Genomic DNA, 16,332 nt, shown 5'->3' with positions numbered 1-16,332 from the left:
TATATATATATATATGTATATATATATATATATAACCCCAGATATTTTTTCGAGCTAAGACCCGGACCGTTCATCATAATGAGTGAGATTTACCAAGGAATTAAAATTTCTCATGTCTTAAGGTCAATTCTTTAGATTTAGCACCAAGAGTTCCAAAAAGAATTAGATTGGGAATAACAAAAATCTGAAATTTTGAGAGTTAAGCTTAATATCAGTTTTGGGTTAACTTCAAACAACCATCACTCCCAGTACAAGATGTATTAGGTGTACTACAAGATACCATTGAAACGATCTTTGAATTATCTTTCAAAAGCCTCCGAGTTTTCTAAAATTTGAGTTTGGATGAATGAGATATGACCTTTTGAATTTAGGTTGGTCAGTTAAGGAAAGTTAGCCGAAAATAGTGAGGGGTATTTTGGTCATTTCCTTACCCAATATGATTTAATATAGTTTTAGTAATATTTTAAGGTTATAATCCTTTTAGGGTAAGTTTCATAATCCTAAAATACGCTTAGGGTTTTAGTTGAGAGTTCAAGAATAGGCAAGAAGAGAAAAGAGGCAAGGATGAAGACGTTCGTCGACGTTCTTGAGTCTAGTTGAGGATTTTCGCAATAGTTCTAATACCTAAGAGACATGTAATCTTCCATAGTGTTGGGTTAGTTCACCCACATTCCAATCATGTATTTTCTTTCATCGAAATTTCATGCTTAAAGTTTGAACCATAGGGTTCTTGATGAATTCTTGAAGTTCATTCTAAATCTTGTTGCGTTGGAGTTATGATGATTTATTGAGACCAAATTGAGTAATTTCAGTGTTGTTTCCAGTATCTTAGAGTTTAATTAAGTTAAGTAATCGAATCCAAGTGATTGGGGAAGAAACCATTCGAATTTAGGCGATTTAGGGTGAGAAAACGAGCAAAAGTGCTCAGCAGAAATTCTGGGTTGGGGCCTGGCGCGGCGCGCCTGCCAGAGCACCCCAAACCCATCTCTGTCCGTCAAGGGCTGGGGCTCCGCGCCAGCCATATCCCCAGGGTTGTCTGCCCAGTCCAGTTTGCCTTCGGTAGCTCCCCTTGAGTTCGTTTAAAGTGCACCTTCACTCCTTTTCGATTCAAACTAATATAAGCTACTTCTAAACACCTAAAATCAGTCCTAACATGATCATAACCTTGAATTCATAATTCAAATTCAAGTAAGAGGTTAGAGTTATGTATTGAGGATTCTTTCAAACGTTCTAAGAAAGTCCTTTGATGAGTCTTCCACAACTTCTACTAACTTATTTTAAGACTCAAGCAAGTGAGAACAAAAGTGAAGATTATGTATTCATGAGTCTACAATATCACCTGGATCCTTCATATCATGAACTATAACTCTTGAATTCATAATTCACATTCAAGAGACAGTTAAGAGTAGAGTTCAACAAAGTCTTTAAGTTCAATTGTGAATTTTTTGAGATCCATTATTAATTTGAACTAAGTTTTGAGGAAGTAAATAAGAGAATGAGAAGATTCATATACATGAGTTCCATCTAGTTACTTAGACCTTCAAGTCGAATTGTTCATGTCCATAATTCCGCATAAACCCTATAAGTCGAACAATCTTGAGTTAAGAAGTACCTTTTAGTTCTCGAGTTGAGTAGTTCATGCCCATAATTTCGCATGAATCCTCCAAGTTGAAAATCATGAAATCATCCATAAACATGAGATTATGAACCTTGAATCCATACTTCAATTCAAGGAAGTTAAGAGTCAAGTCTACAAGTGAAGAGTAAGATAAGGTAAAGCTTTCTACAGTCTTTCACAAGTGCTTTTACTTTGTTTTAAAGACTTAAAAAGTTCAAGTCAAGTAAAGAGTTGAGTTCATTTCTCAAAAGTTATAAGGGAACTAAATATTCCCTAAGAGTTAATGTTACAAGTTAAGTAAAGAGCAAAAATTGAGTTCATTTCTCAAAAGCTATAAGGGAACTAAGTATTCCCTAAGAGTTAAAGTTTCAAGTTAAGTAAAGAGCAAGAGTTAAGTTCATTTCTCAAAAAGATATAAGGGAACTAAGTATTCCCTTAAGGTTTAATGTTTCAAATTTGAGTAAATAGGGGAACTAAAGATCTTCTTTCTAAAGAGATTCGATTCGGAACTCTTATATGTCCAAGGTTCAATATTGAAATAATTTCAGAGGTTTTCCCTGACTTTGTCCGTGTCAACAAACAATTCGAAATACCTCGACTTTTTTAGAACAGGTCCGAGTCAAATAGCAATGATTCGAAGCACTTCTTTTTACACTAGTTCCAAAAGAGTTTGAACTAAAAGGGGAACATTGATTCCAAAAAGGAGCTTTTTAAAGCTAATGGGTTCAGTAAATTTTCTCAACCCAAAGGAAGGATGTTTTATTAAAAGTATGAGCTAAGTTATATTTTTGGGAGTAGTATTGAGCACCGATGTGGATATGAGAGTTCATACTAACTCAAGTCTCTCTATAAACCATGTACACAACATCGGAATTGACGTGAGCTAGTGGATCCACTAAGTTGAGTTAGGTCCTATACCGATGGCAAGGTGTAAGATGGTCCTTTTGCAACGTGAGGTAAGACGTTGTATCATCACTTAGGCTCATAGTGATGGTTGTCGATTAGAGAAACTCCCACAGAGGCGATATTACAGGGTTCCTCGATGGGTTCTTCTTAGTATGAATGGTGGTATGAGACTTCATTCATGCATTTTACAAGTAGACCTTGAGAGGGAGCATTATATATTTTTATGATATTATTTTCTTGAGTTAACATCATATTTTAAAACAATTTTTCTTTATATTTCACTTGTTTAAAACTGCTTTATATTGAAATGAGTTCAGTTAAGTAGCATGAGTTGAGTACTTTGAGTTGAATATCCTGAGTTGATTATCACATCTTTGGGTTCAGTATTTAATCTCTGAGTTGAGTATCTTACTCTTGAATATTCTTGAGTATTCCTTGAGTTTCAAGTTTGAGAAGAGGTAAGTATGTTTTCATCTTTTTATTCAAGTATTAAGCTTATGTTATGCTTTAGAATACCCCTTACATGCTTGTACATTTCACGTACTGAGCAAATTGGCTTGCATCTTCTCATGATGCAGACACAGGTATACTGGATCATCAACAAGAGTTTTGTAGATATCACATGGAGTTCGAGTTAGTTATGGTGAGCCTCCTTGCTTCCGAAGGATACCATTTACTTTCAGCAGTTAGGAGGTTATGGGTCTGGTCCCGATTTTCATCTTTATCAGTTAGAGCCTTCATAGATAGTCAGTTTAGTTAATGAGCCTGTATTTTTCATTTATTTTGTTAAATCTTTTAACGACTAAAGTTGCCTATTTTATGGCTAGCTGAATATATTATTTTATTCAAAGTTGTTTATTTGAGTTAAAGCTTCTAAAGTTGAGTTTATGAATTTTATTTTACTTTTCAAGTTTTATATGCTTAATTGGGTCTTTCGTTTGTAGTCAGCCAGGATGAGGGTTCGCTTGAGGATCAGCAATGGTCTTCAAGTGCCAACCACGTCCAGGGTGTAGGCTCAGCTCGTGACACTTTTGGGTTTTTCAAAATAAATCATTTCATTTGAAATTAAAGAAGCTCGATAATTTATACGAATTTCATAGGGTTAAAATTGGGTGTCAACACTTGTGATGATTGAAGAAATACAGTCGCCTTATTTAAAAATTATCTTCAATTTGTTAGTGTATTTGTTGTTTAATTATATATAAAAATATTAGAGTTCTTTTAAACACCTGTTATATACTAGTACTAGATGGAGAAGGCCCGTGGCAAGCACGGGCCCAATAGTTAAATTAATATTGTCGAAATTTGTTCTGTGAAGCAGCTATACACTTGCTATGCTTCTAAAAATATTAATATAAATAACGCAAGGATCACGACTTCGGTAAAAGATGATTATATTATATACTATTAGGAATATCAGAAAACATTCGCAATTCACAAATTTCACATAAAATATATGATCAACTCATTCCCAATTTGACAATACCATGAGGCCGCAAGTGCATTAAATTTCGAATGACACTGCTATTTACAACAAAACATGCTAATATAATGGGTTTAATGTCCTATATAACTTACACCCCAAAACGACAAATATAAATAATGATGATACAATTTGCAAATATACTTTAAAACGGTTCCTTATACAAAATTTTCATGGCAAGTATGATACCATAAAAGGAAAAAAGAGTTTGTGCTCTCTAGTTCTCTCTTCGGTCCTCTTCAAGGACAAATGTCAATATGAAAGTTCTAACTTATTGGCTATACAAGAAAATGGAAGAAGTTTGAGAAACTAAAATAGACTTTCTTTCTTTTCCAATTACAGTCAAATCTGAAAGAACAAGAGTCACAAAAAATTAGGATATGTATTTTCCACGCCTCTGGATTTATTAACTTGTTTAGCTAGAGGTCATAAGTATTAACACATAGATTACGAATTGAGACCGGCTATATGAATCCGTATTTACTACACGGTATACCTCATGACAACTTCGCATTAAATGTACTGCATAATAACTTAAAAGTTGTGTCCCCCCTAATTCAGCTCATATGGTCATCTTTTTGGTCCAGTACACCCGTCTAATCCAAAGAAAATTTCATTTCATTTTAATTCCTTGCAAGTCCCACACCATCCACAAATGATTCCGTAGTTTCATTGTCTGTTGTAAATTAACTCATTTGATTGTTTTCATTTTATTAATTTTACTTCTATATGAAAATTTATATGCATTTGCTCCTGTTGTTCTTTTCAATTTCTAGAATATAACAGAGTTTTAACCTCTCCACCATGTACGAATCCTTCGCGATATGCCCATTTATGTGAAAATGAGAATATACTAAGATGTAGACTTAATAGCAAAATCAAGTCATGTTCTACTCCTGCATTTGACCATAATGCCTCAAAGTATCCAAATTCTTCTGCTACTTTTTCTCCGTATGCAATATGCTATAATATCACTCTTAATTTAGAGCACTATTTTTAAAAAAAGGCAACATAATGCATGATAGTATAATCAATATATGGAAGTATCCGACTAAATTTGATTGTCTTCTTGTTATCTGTTACCTCTACCTTGTTTTGATTTTTTTTTTAAAAAGGAAAAAGTTGCTTACTGTGATCATTTGATATACACCATTGTCTCTCTTACACTCATCTATTAAATAATTGATGTATCATCGGAAAATGCATTCACTTATGTAGGATTTGTCTCACGTTCCTTATTGTGTTTTTCGGTGAACATGGCTTTGCTACTAACATTTTGTAATAGAGCCTTCACCTCTACATTATCCTGCTTGGATGATTCCATCTAGGCAGCCATTTCCGTATGATTTTTCACTGGCGAAAATATTTGGTGTTTAAGCTTAGTATTAAGTTAAATTTGGTAGTTGTTCTGGCTACTGCAAAATGCTATTTATAAGTCAAAACTATTTCAATTATCGTATTGCCTATACATTTAATGTCATTATATGTGGCCTTCTCAGCAATTTGAGGAGATTGTTTCTGTGCTCTGGAATCTAAATTCAGCTTACAAGACAGAGCAATTTGCAAAGCACACTTACAAGAGTTAGGACTACAAGTTCTAGCTTACTTCCTCTTCATAACTTCTCTTGAAATAGTGTTTCATAATTCAAAATTCCTAATTTCAGATTTGTTCGATCAACACAACAAGCTCACACTTAACATTACACCTACATGTCCTATAATAAATCACTGGAGACAATTTCTTAGTGTGGAAAAGCTTCATTGTACTCTCTCAAAAGCATTCTCATTTCGTTGAGGCCTCATATTTCATCAACATATATATCTATTTGCATCTTACCAAAATATGTATCAAGTAAAAATAAATTGGATAAAAGTTGTATCTGAAGATGAAAATAGTACAGACTCGAGTACAGAATCTGTGGACTATTGAAAAGATGGAAGACATGTGTAGAGAATACATTTCGTTCTTTGTCATAATCTATTTCAGCTTGCCTTTGCTGCTTGTTATAATGAGAGGTAATGGCTGGTTGATAGTGATAGCTTTTTCAGTGATTGACACGATAAACAAATTCGCTGAAGATGTATATTATTCAGCCACATTAATATTCTCATTGAAAGTACAATATGAATTGTAGCTAAAACAAATATAATAAATTGTACCTCCACTGATAGATAAGATGAAAAAGAAATGTACAATAAAGAAGACACTAAGATTTTAGATAGAGCGACAGAGATTTAAACATCATATTTGGATATTGAGATAGGGAGATCCTAGATAATGTAACTTTGTTTTATTTAGAAAATTTTATTTGTATATGAACAAATATGTTAGGTTGGATAAAACTTTTTTCTGTAAACTAATTCTGAGATAAGATTATCTACTTATGACTTTGATACTGACATAAGTTTCAATGTTAGAATTCACAGCCAAACAGAGAATTTCTGGGAATACAGTGGGTACTGAAAAAGAGTGATGACGATAGTGGTAGGTTGATGTTATTGCCTTAAGACCACAAGTTTTTCATTTGTTGGATTTCATGAGATAACAACTTCAATGTTGTAGTGACCTTTTTCTACTTGATTCTTGTTCACAAATGTTGTACTTGTTAAATTTTTTCCTCTGCCTACAGATTTCTTCTACTCAGTTGAATTTTCTCTTTTCTTTTGATGAGATAGATGATTAATAATTATATTGCTTGAAAGTTTTAACACTTTCGACTAAGCTTCATCTTTTGTCTATTACCTAGAAAGAAGATAGGATCTTCTTGATTCACATACTACATGTATGCAATTAGTGAGATGAGAAGATATTTAAAACGCATTGATTCGTTGTGAAGTTGTAGAGTTAATATCTTGAACGATCACTAAACTATGAGTGATTCCTTGAGCATATTTATCATCTTTGCAAACTTACTCAAATACTATCAAGATGCCAATACTCCATAAAATCTTATCCCCCCTACATATTTCTAAATCAACAAACATAACGAATATCATCAAAGTAAGATGATTAACCTTGGTGGATAAAATCATAGCAATTATGGGAACAATAACATTCATTTGGAGGTTAAACAAATGAAAACAAACAGCATAAACAAGGGATATTACATGATAACTATTACCATACCTCTTTCTTCGTGCGAAAGCCTAAACATGTAAAAAATTAGTACCGAAACATTCCAGCTATATGGTATAATTGTAACATAGCAATGAGTCAACTATTCCGTATAATTAAAAGAAATCTATAATTCTATTTGTGAAGACGCCAAATTTATGAGCAAAACATAAAGTATTATATCCTTAAAATTCTACAGTTGCTTTTATAGAATATTATGTATTCACAATTATTGATATGGATGCAATTTGTCCAGCAAACCATATGTGAAATACTAACCAAGTTGTTAGGTGTGATTAATAATAACAAGAAGACAGCTTGAAAGTTATTCACTCAACAAAGACGACATCAAACATCGCAGTTTTGAGAATATGATATATGGACAAAGCAAGATTTTGACAGTGATTAATCACTGATTTTATCCCTCAGAATAAGAATAAAGAAAAATAAAGATACTATTATAAAAAATTCATAAGAATACAGTGAATGGATATGATCATACGCACATATATAACTGAAGGTCGATGGCAGAACTACCAACTAAACAAGAGATCTCAACTCATGAAAAGATACAATTAAATTATTAAGAATTAAAACATAAGACACATACATACAAAGAATCAAACTCATATACTTCACACAAATTATCTGGTGCCAGTAGCACAAAAGAATTGAACAAGATGAAAAGTTATGTTTTGATTCTGAAAGCATAAAATTTTGCTACAAAATTAATCAATAGAGATAACAAAATATTTAGGGTCAGCCATATAAGATAGCTAAGTTTTACAAAACTCGAAACATAAGAACAACAAATTAGTTTACCCTTAAAAGACAGGGCATTTCATAGTTTTACGAAATTATAGAAGAATCTAATGTACACAAAAATTGAAATGAAGGTCGTAAGAAAGCATTAACGGACATACCCTTTGCTCAAATTTTGGTATAAGTAGCTGCAGATCTTTAACGTCACACTGCAAGTGAAAATAATTTCAAAATGAAGGAGGTGAAAAAAATTCAACAATATAAGACTAAATGAAGAACCAGAAAGTTAATTTCAATGGAAAACCCATATATGAACTATAATGTAAAAGAATTATGAAGAAAGAAGACCAACTGAACTGAAGGAATCCAGAAAAAATTGATTCTGACAGAAAAATCATTTTGTTCAAAAGAATTATTATGAAAGAAGACCAAATTAGTTACTGCATGTGAGAAACAAAACGAAAATCTGAGTATCCCAAAGTTGATTTCTGATGAAAACACAAGAACAAACAAAAACTTAAGGCACAATGATTGAAACTATTGAAAACAGCTGAAAAATTGAACATGAACAACAAACCCCATATGGAATAAGAAGTGGTCAACAAAAGATAAAATTGGGGAACATTTTTAATCTACTTTCAAGTTTGAAGAAAACAAAGAAACAATATGAAGAAGATTACCTTGAAGGCTGGAACAATGTTGGAGAAAGGAGAAGTTTTTGGAGTTGAAGGTAAAGAGTGATGTGCATTGAAAATGAAAAAGGCATTCTAAAGATTACTGGAAAGAAGACACGTAGTTATCTTTTAGAATGGAAAAGACAAAAATACCCTCAGATATGATGAAACAGGCATGTTGAATACTGGAAAGAAGGCACGTAGTTATCTTTTAGAATGGAAAAGACAAAAATACCCTCAGATATGATGAAACAGGCATGTTGAACAAGCCATTTCTAATATAGTAGAAATACATATATACATACAAGTGTATTCATTTGTACAATTAGTGTAGAATATTGTATACGATTAGAAGACAATACGACTATAGTTTGAAAATATGGTCTATGTAGATGTAGTTATATTATTAGATTGTATATATTTTAAAATATCTCTAAGCATATTAAGTACGATTCTACCGGCTTTTCATTTTCTTAAATAAAATGATTTAGTAGAATTATAATTTATTATAAATTAAACTTTCAACTTAATTAAAAAAATCTGATGATCCATTCGTTTCGATTAGTAAATTGATTTAAAAAACATTGATAGTCATAACTATAGTACTTTATCATAATATATTTAAAATCTTAGTTGGTTAATATCTTTCATTTGTTCTTTCATTTTGAAGTTTATTTCACACAAAATTTAATGTTAATATCAATGTATGAAATATTTCACATATTTGCAAAGTCTAAGTTTGTAAGCGCTAGTATATCTGAATAGTTGCTATACGTACGTAGAATCACTACTAAAAATTTACGATTTTTAGATAGATCCAAATAGACCGACTTAATCTGTACAATTTACTAATCACAAAACCGATATACACGTACAAAAATTAGCACCAAGACTTGAGAAATTATTTTTCTATTGTCTTTATCGATGAAAGTGAATAAAATAAAAAATAAAAGGTTTTAAACCAACAAATATTGTGTTGTAGTCGTAGATAGTGCCAACTCACGGTACTTATACTATGGATTGTATTATTTAAATGATGCATTTCCTGATTGTGTGATTTAAGAAAAATGATGAGTTTAATTTTTTTTTACTTTTATCAAATTGACCGTGGTTTTAATTTTTTCCCTCTCAAATTAACGAATGAACTTTGTTTATTTCATGTGAAGCACTTGTATTATTCTTTTTGTCAGCTGTCAGTTGTAATTATGAAAAGAAAATGTCATAAATGGTCCTTTAAATATTGTAGTACATCCAAAATAGTTTTATAACTATACATTTACCGGATGTACTTCTTAATATTTTATCAAGTTTGGTCTCTTTTCTATTCAAATATCACTTTTTTTAAGTATTATAAAATTCATCAGGCTTGATTTCTGCCTATTTTTTTTTATAAAATAACTTATGTTTATACTAACGAAATTCATGCATTCGTGAAATTAAGTGTTTAACCCATTAAATGTCATGAATTAGATATATCATTAGTGATAAAATAATATGTCGCTAATAACTTTAGATTTGTTACTAACAATATTCAATAAATGACGTCAATTTATTTCTTTGTGGGAAAATTTTAGACAATATTTAGCTACGAATTTTTATGTTTTGTCACCAAAACTATCTATCTCATACTAGATGGTTCTTGCCCGTGCTTAGCATAGGTCCAACGTATAGTCGTATTATGGAGCTAAAATTAATTAGTTGCATAAGAAATAAATTACATTTCAATAAACAAAATATTACTATATTACGACTCTCAAATATGTTTTTCTATATATTCATTTTGTGAATATCATATTACTGGAAGTAGAAGCGGGATAGTTACATAATTAAACATTTACAAAAGTGGGAGTACTAAATACATACTATTTTAAACTAAGAAAAAAAAGATGCATTATTGATTCTTTGATCTTCTAGAACATCTTGATTAAAATACACATGTTACATTAAAATTGAGGAATAAATGTCAGTATTTCATTAATCCTAGAGAGTGAAGGTTGAAAAGAGAAAAAAGATGGTAAGAAATATGTTCAATTAAAATAATATCGCATTTATTTTATATATCTACGAAATATACACCTATGATACAATAAACCCCCAAGAAAAAACACCAGCATCATACCTTTTTGCAGATATTCTCTGCAAAAAATTATTTATCATAAAATAGAGTTATGATTTCAAAATACATTTCAAGAAATAAAACTATTAAAAGGAGGATTCTAAAAATCAAAAAAATCATTTTATGTTCCTTAAACCCAATGGAATTATAAATAAAACAGATATAAAAAAAAATTGTCTTTTTATCTTTTTAAATTGGACAGGTATAGATATCTACAAGATAAGAAAGTTACACATAAATTCGTTAAAAATTTAGTTCATCATCATCTCCCCTCATTACAAATGAGTAATCACTTAATTTGATATTGTCAGTTCATAGTATGTTCAAAATAATTTTTTCATGTTTGTTATCTAATTTCACATGACAACCTCTATGAGCATGGTTATTCATAGTGCAACGAAACTCTAAAGGAAAAAATTTTTAACCATACAAAAATATATAAATTGAAATAGGAAAAAAGTTCTATTAAACAAGTTGAATTTCACAAGTTTTTAATAACCGATCGTTATTTTATCTTGTAATGTTCAATTATGTCAACATAAAAAGATTACTCCAAGAAGATAAACAGAGAAAAGTAACATTATTTTTTAGGAACTGAAAATAAACATTCTAGCCTTCATCACTGGAATTACTTTAAACTTACTATTTCTTAATTATATCAATCAAAGAAATTCATAAGCCTTGAGTAACAATTTCAGATAAACTGCAATAAGAATAGTTTCGAAGATAGTTAACATTTCACCGACCTGCTATCACAGGAGAAATTAATTTCAATCCCCACAAAAAAAAAATGGGAACATAAGGCATCCAATAGCAGCATCAAAAGCTTGCAAAACACGATACCCAATGGCAGCAACAAAGGAGCGCAAAAAATGACATCCATTAGCAATGACAAAAGTGATTGCAACTGTTTCTAGAATATCAACAAAAATTGTTCCAACTGCACTTCAAAACAATAAGGAATAATGTTTCTAGAGATGAATTAAATTCAGAGAAAATACATACATAGATAAGTAAACCATATTTTTGTTGGTCAATTGCAAAGGTGAAGTTTTGAACAATTTATAAAATAATTCAAGTACCTGTTAATTTCTTTTTCATTGGAGGATTTTTCATTTTCATGTCATGTTTATGGGAGGATGGATTACATTTGCTTGCCATACTTGAATTTTCTTATTCCTCAGAACTAAGATGTTATACTGTGCGTTTTTTCGCATCTGTAATAAGAATTGTCCTAGATGACATTGATATATGAATCACATCTTGTTTCTCAAGGTAAGATAAAATGGATAATTTGTGTGTTGCATCCAAATTTTTTGTGAATAGCTTTTTCATTTGAATGTTGAATATCTTGCCGCCCAATTAATTTTCCACAGTTTGAAGGGATAATGTTTCTGGCTAAATGGTAAAAGTAGACTAATAATAACAAAATAATTAATATGATAAGAAAAGATATCAAAAGAATAAATCTACAAAGATTAGTTATTTTTACAACAAAAGAAGAGAGAATTATAGCATATGCATGGATCATGAATTTCCAGACCAAAAGAAAAGTGGATCAGGAAAGAAAAAGAGGATAGATTTTTACTTTTTTTTGTTTTAGGAAATCAACCTTTCTATATTTATGTATTTACTGTAGCTCTCTATTCTTTTTTCATCTAAACTGAAATCCTAATATTAAATGTTCATCAACAAACAAAAGATAGATATAAATAAGTAAATCTTCTTTACATGCAATTTGCACTTTGTCACAGTCAGTACGAAAAGTGAAACGATAGAACCAATAATAAGAGTTCACAGAAAAATCCTCCAAACACTCTCTAAATTCATCATAAACAACATCTTAGAATTATAAGTGTAACAAAGATGAAATCAAATAAGATATGATTGTTTATGGATAACAACTATGTGAGAACTTGTCATTGCAAAATGACTTAAAGCATCTATGAGGCAAAATGTTAAATGGAATAGGCTTTCAAGAATTTACTACCCTTTAAAACTCAACCACAACAAGAACTTCAAAGTTGTATATATCAGCCTTTTTCATTAAGTAATCACACCCTCCATATTCTAGTGCAACATAGCATAATGTATCTCTCATGCTCATGGTGTTGCACTCTTAGCGTTAAAACAGAAGCTCACACTTATACGTGTTCATTAAAGACGTTAAAGTCTTCATTAGTGTGGGGGGTGGTTATATGCACAAAATAAAGTCAATTACATGTTAATTTGAAAGACAAAATGAGACATACTCTCAGCTCTAGGATTCAATTTTTAACACACTTCAATAAACTATTCAATCACCTTGTTATAAATTACTTATTTTCCTAATTTGGTTGGCAAGATCCACAAATCTCACTTATTACACAAAACTATGCAGGAGACAAAGAACTAACTGGAGCATATTGATCTTTTTCATATACAAAATTGATATATGTACAATTTTATAGCCATTTTTTAAATGGAAATAGTACTTCTTTGTTTATGCTCAAATTAGTATCGTTAAAGCTTATCTACTTTAAGATAACATCTATAAATATGGTATCTTAGACTTTATTGTGTACTTGATATGAGTGTTCAAGTCTCAATTTATGAAAGTGTCATGACTATTTGGTAAGAGAATATCCATAAATTAAACGACATATAACGCTATAAGTTGTTTTTACTTTTTGGCTTCAACAATTCTTAATATAGGCCTACACAAACTGATAGCTTGAAAATTTATGCATAAATCTAGTTTCCACCCTTTGAACATTTAAATAGCTAGAGGAGCAGAGATTTTAAAGAAAAATCACATATATATTATCTCTAAGCTAGATCATGGTACAAGCTAATGGCTCCTGTTTATGTTGTCAAACAAAATATTTGGCTTCCTATGGCATGCAGGAATAGACGTAGGTAGATCATTGATTATTTAATTTTTCTAGATAAACAGTGAAGGAAGCAGCAAGGTATTTTGATGCCATAGAGTGTGTATTTTTATGATTTCTATTGCTTGACATCTTTGAGTTCCAAATATTTTATGTTGTCTTGTAGAAAATAAAAAAATAAAAAGATACAAATTCATATTGGTTAGGAATGTATTCGTACAATGCATATAACTAAAACTTCATAGCCATAAAGAGATAAACTAGAAGAGCCATACTTACCACACAATAAAATATTATAGAAACACACGATCAGACAACTATCTAAATTAAGATAAGAAATAACAAAGATAATGGTTTAAAACATATACAAAAATAAATGAATATTAAACAACTATATATAACAAAAATCTTATGAATCTAAGATGCACAATAATTCAGAAAATCAAGAAATTAAAAGAAGATAGAGGCAAACGGGAAAAGAGTGAAGATGAACAAAGAAGAAAAGTGAATTTAGTGTTGTAATTACTTAAGTTTTTGGGGATAATACTCAATTACCCCAATCCTATACCCAAAATTCCTGAGACACACCTTACCTTTGATAAGGTTTTATTACCCCCCCAACTTTTTTTAAGTAATTCTTTACCACTTTCATACCTACGTGGCAATATACGGGAATTCACCCATATAAGGCACGTGAGTGAAGATTTTAGATAATAATAACCAATAAAAATTGACCACGTGTCAAAGTAATTTGAAAAACACTCAAAAATAAATATTAACGTTTATCGAAACGGATGCAATTGTCTTCTTCTCCCTCTAGCAGTGTTTTTCATCTTTTGAAAAAAAACTCCATTTTCAGTGGTCTTCATCTTTGAAAAAACTCCATTATCATTCAAGTTAAATAGCCCCTTGTTTTGAAAAGGTAAAGTAAAATTTAATATATTCTTTTGGGAAAAAGCATAAGTACCCCCTCAACCTATGTCTGAAATCCCAGAGACACACTTATACTATACTAAGGTCCTATTACCCCCCTGAACTTATTTGATAAGTAATTTTCTACCCCTTTTCGGCTTACGTGACACTAGTTTGAAAAAAAAAGTCAACCAATGTTGGGCCCACAAGATAGTGCCACATAGGCTCAAAAGGGGTAGAAAATTATTAATAAAATAGGTTCAGGGGGGGTAATAGGACCTTAGTATAGAATAAGTGTGTCTCTGAGATTTCGGTCATAGTTTGAAGGGGTACTTGTGCATTATCCCTATTCTTTACATCTTTTTATGTCGATTATTAATTCTTATTTTTTTACAATGTTTATAAAGTTAGGGTTATGACAAAATCCGAGTTGAATAAGTTCTGTATGGATGAGAACGATTCAATGTTTAATGCGGAAGTGCGATGCAAGCATGGAATCTTATTGCAAATGCAGACGTCTTGGTCAGATCGCAATCCCGGAAGACGATTTTGGTTTTGTCCTCACTATGAGGCCACAAACTGTAATTTCTTTAGATGGAGAGACCAGGAGAGAGTTGTTGAAAGATCTCGTTTTATTCTTCCGGAATTAGTGAATAGGATTAACGAGTTAGAAAAAATTATGAGCGTGTTAAGATGCAATTGGAATAGCTTGATAATTCCAACATTGGACAGTCAAAACTAGAGAAAATTCCTTTGGATGAAGGTGAAAGTCTTCGAAATCGTTATGAAAATCTGAACATCAATTCAAAGGAGAAGGGTGACAACGTAAAAGAAATAGGTGAATTGAAAGACAAGAAGAAGATGAAAGGGATGAAAATGAAGAAAACAAATAAAGGCTGTTGTTTTGGCAAATTCCTTTGTTGTGTGATGGTTAGTTTTGTTGTTATATTTGTTAGTTTTCTAACCCGAGTTGGTAGGTTTAAGGATCATATGAAATTGCCATAATTTTGTGTGGTAATGAAACCTTTATTTGCTCTATTGTAATGTAAAATTGAATTTGTTTGTGTTTGAAACTGTGTTAATTATCTATTTGCCATGTTGATATGTTTGTGTTAGAAGTTTTAAAATGAAGTAAAGCAAGAGGTATTAATCATTCTTAAGAGCAAATTTTAAGTACAAAGTTGATTGTAAAAGTGCCGAGAATTAGTCACATCGCATAGGTGCCCAGAATTTCATTGCTTAAGAGCAATTTTTCAGTACAAAGTCTAAATGTGGCCAAAATTATACAGGTCACAACGCATACGCAAAACAAAGTTTTTACATTGCATAAGTACCCATAATTTCAGTACTATTTCATACATACATATAACAAAAAATAGGAATAGTTATTTTTCCTTCAAACATGAAAAAAATAGTACTTACAGTGGCCACCAATACAGTACTAATAAAACACCATTGATATCAACATTATAGTTTCCATGGGTGTCGAGGTTGTGAAGAGGAGGAAGCATTTGGGTTTGAAAGCCTTGATTGATCTCTAATCTGCTAAAAGCCTTCTAGTTGTGATTGCCTGATTTTCTTTCCATTTCAATCCACTTGTCGGTTTGAAACCAACATCCCCAGTTACAATACTTGATCTCAAAACTCTTTTTGGTCCGGCTAATATTGTGCTACTTAACAGTCCAGGCTACAAAAACTTACCTGAACAAACTCGAGTTTCAACGGAAGATGAAGTGTTTGTGAGAGATATGAAACCTAAAAGTTTATTTAAAGTATGAGTAGAAATTTAAAGAGAGATAAGTTAATCATGAACAAGTACAAAATATCTATCATTATTATTATTCGATAATTAAGTCCACATATTGAAATTTGTTTA

The 16,332-nt window shown here is 31.1% G+C and overlaps 1 pseudogene; it reads left to right on the top strand.

Moving 5' to 3' along the window:
• The window catches only part of LOC114075155, an 18,742-nt pseudogene extending 3,281 nt beyond the window's left edge, over window positions 1–15,461 (top strand).
• The last annotated feature ends 871 nt before the right edge of the window (window positions 15,462–16,332 follow it).

This window comes from Solanum pennellii, chromosome 1, assembly GCF_001406875.1.
Source record: "Solanum pennellii chromosome 1, SPENNV200".
In the NCBI taxonomy this organism is placed as follows: Eukaryota; Viridiplantae; Streptophyta; class Magnoliopsida; order Solanales; family Solanaceae; genus Solanum; species Solanum pennellii.
The sequence above is the reverse complement of the archived record's forward strand: the minus strand, read 5'-3'. Positions and strand labels throughout refer to the sequence as shown.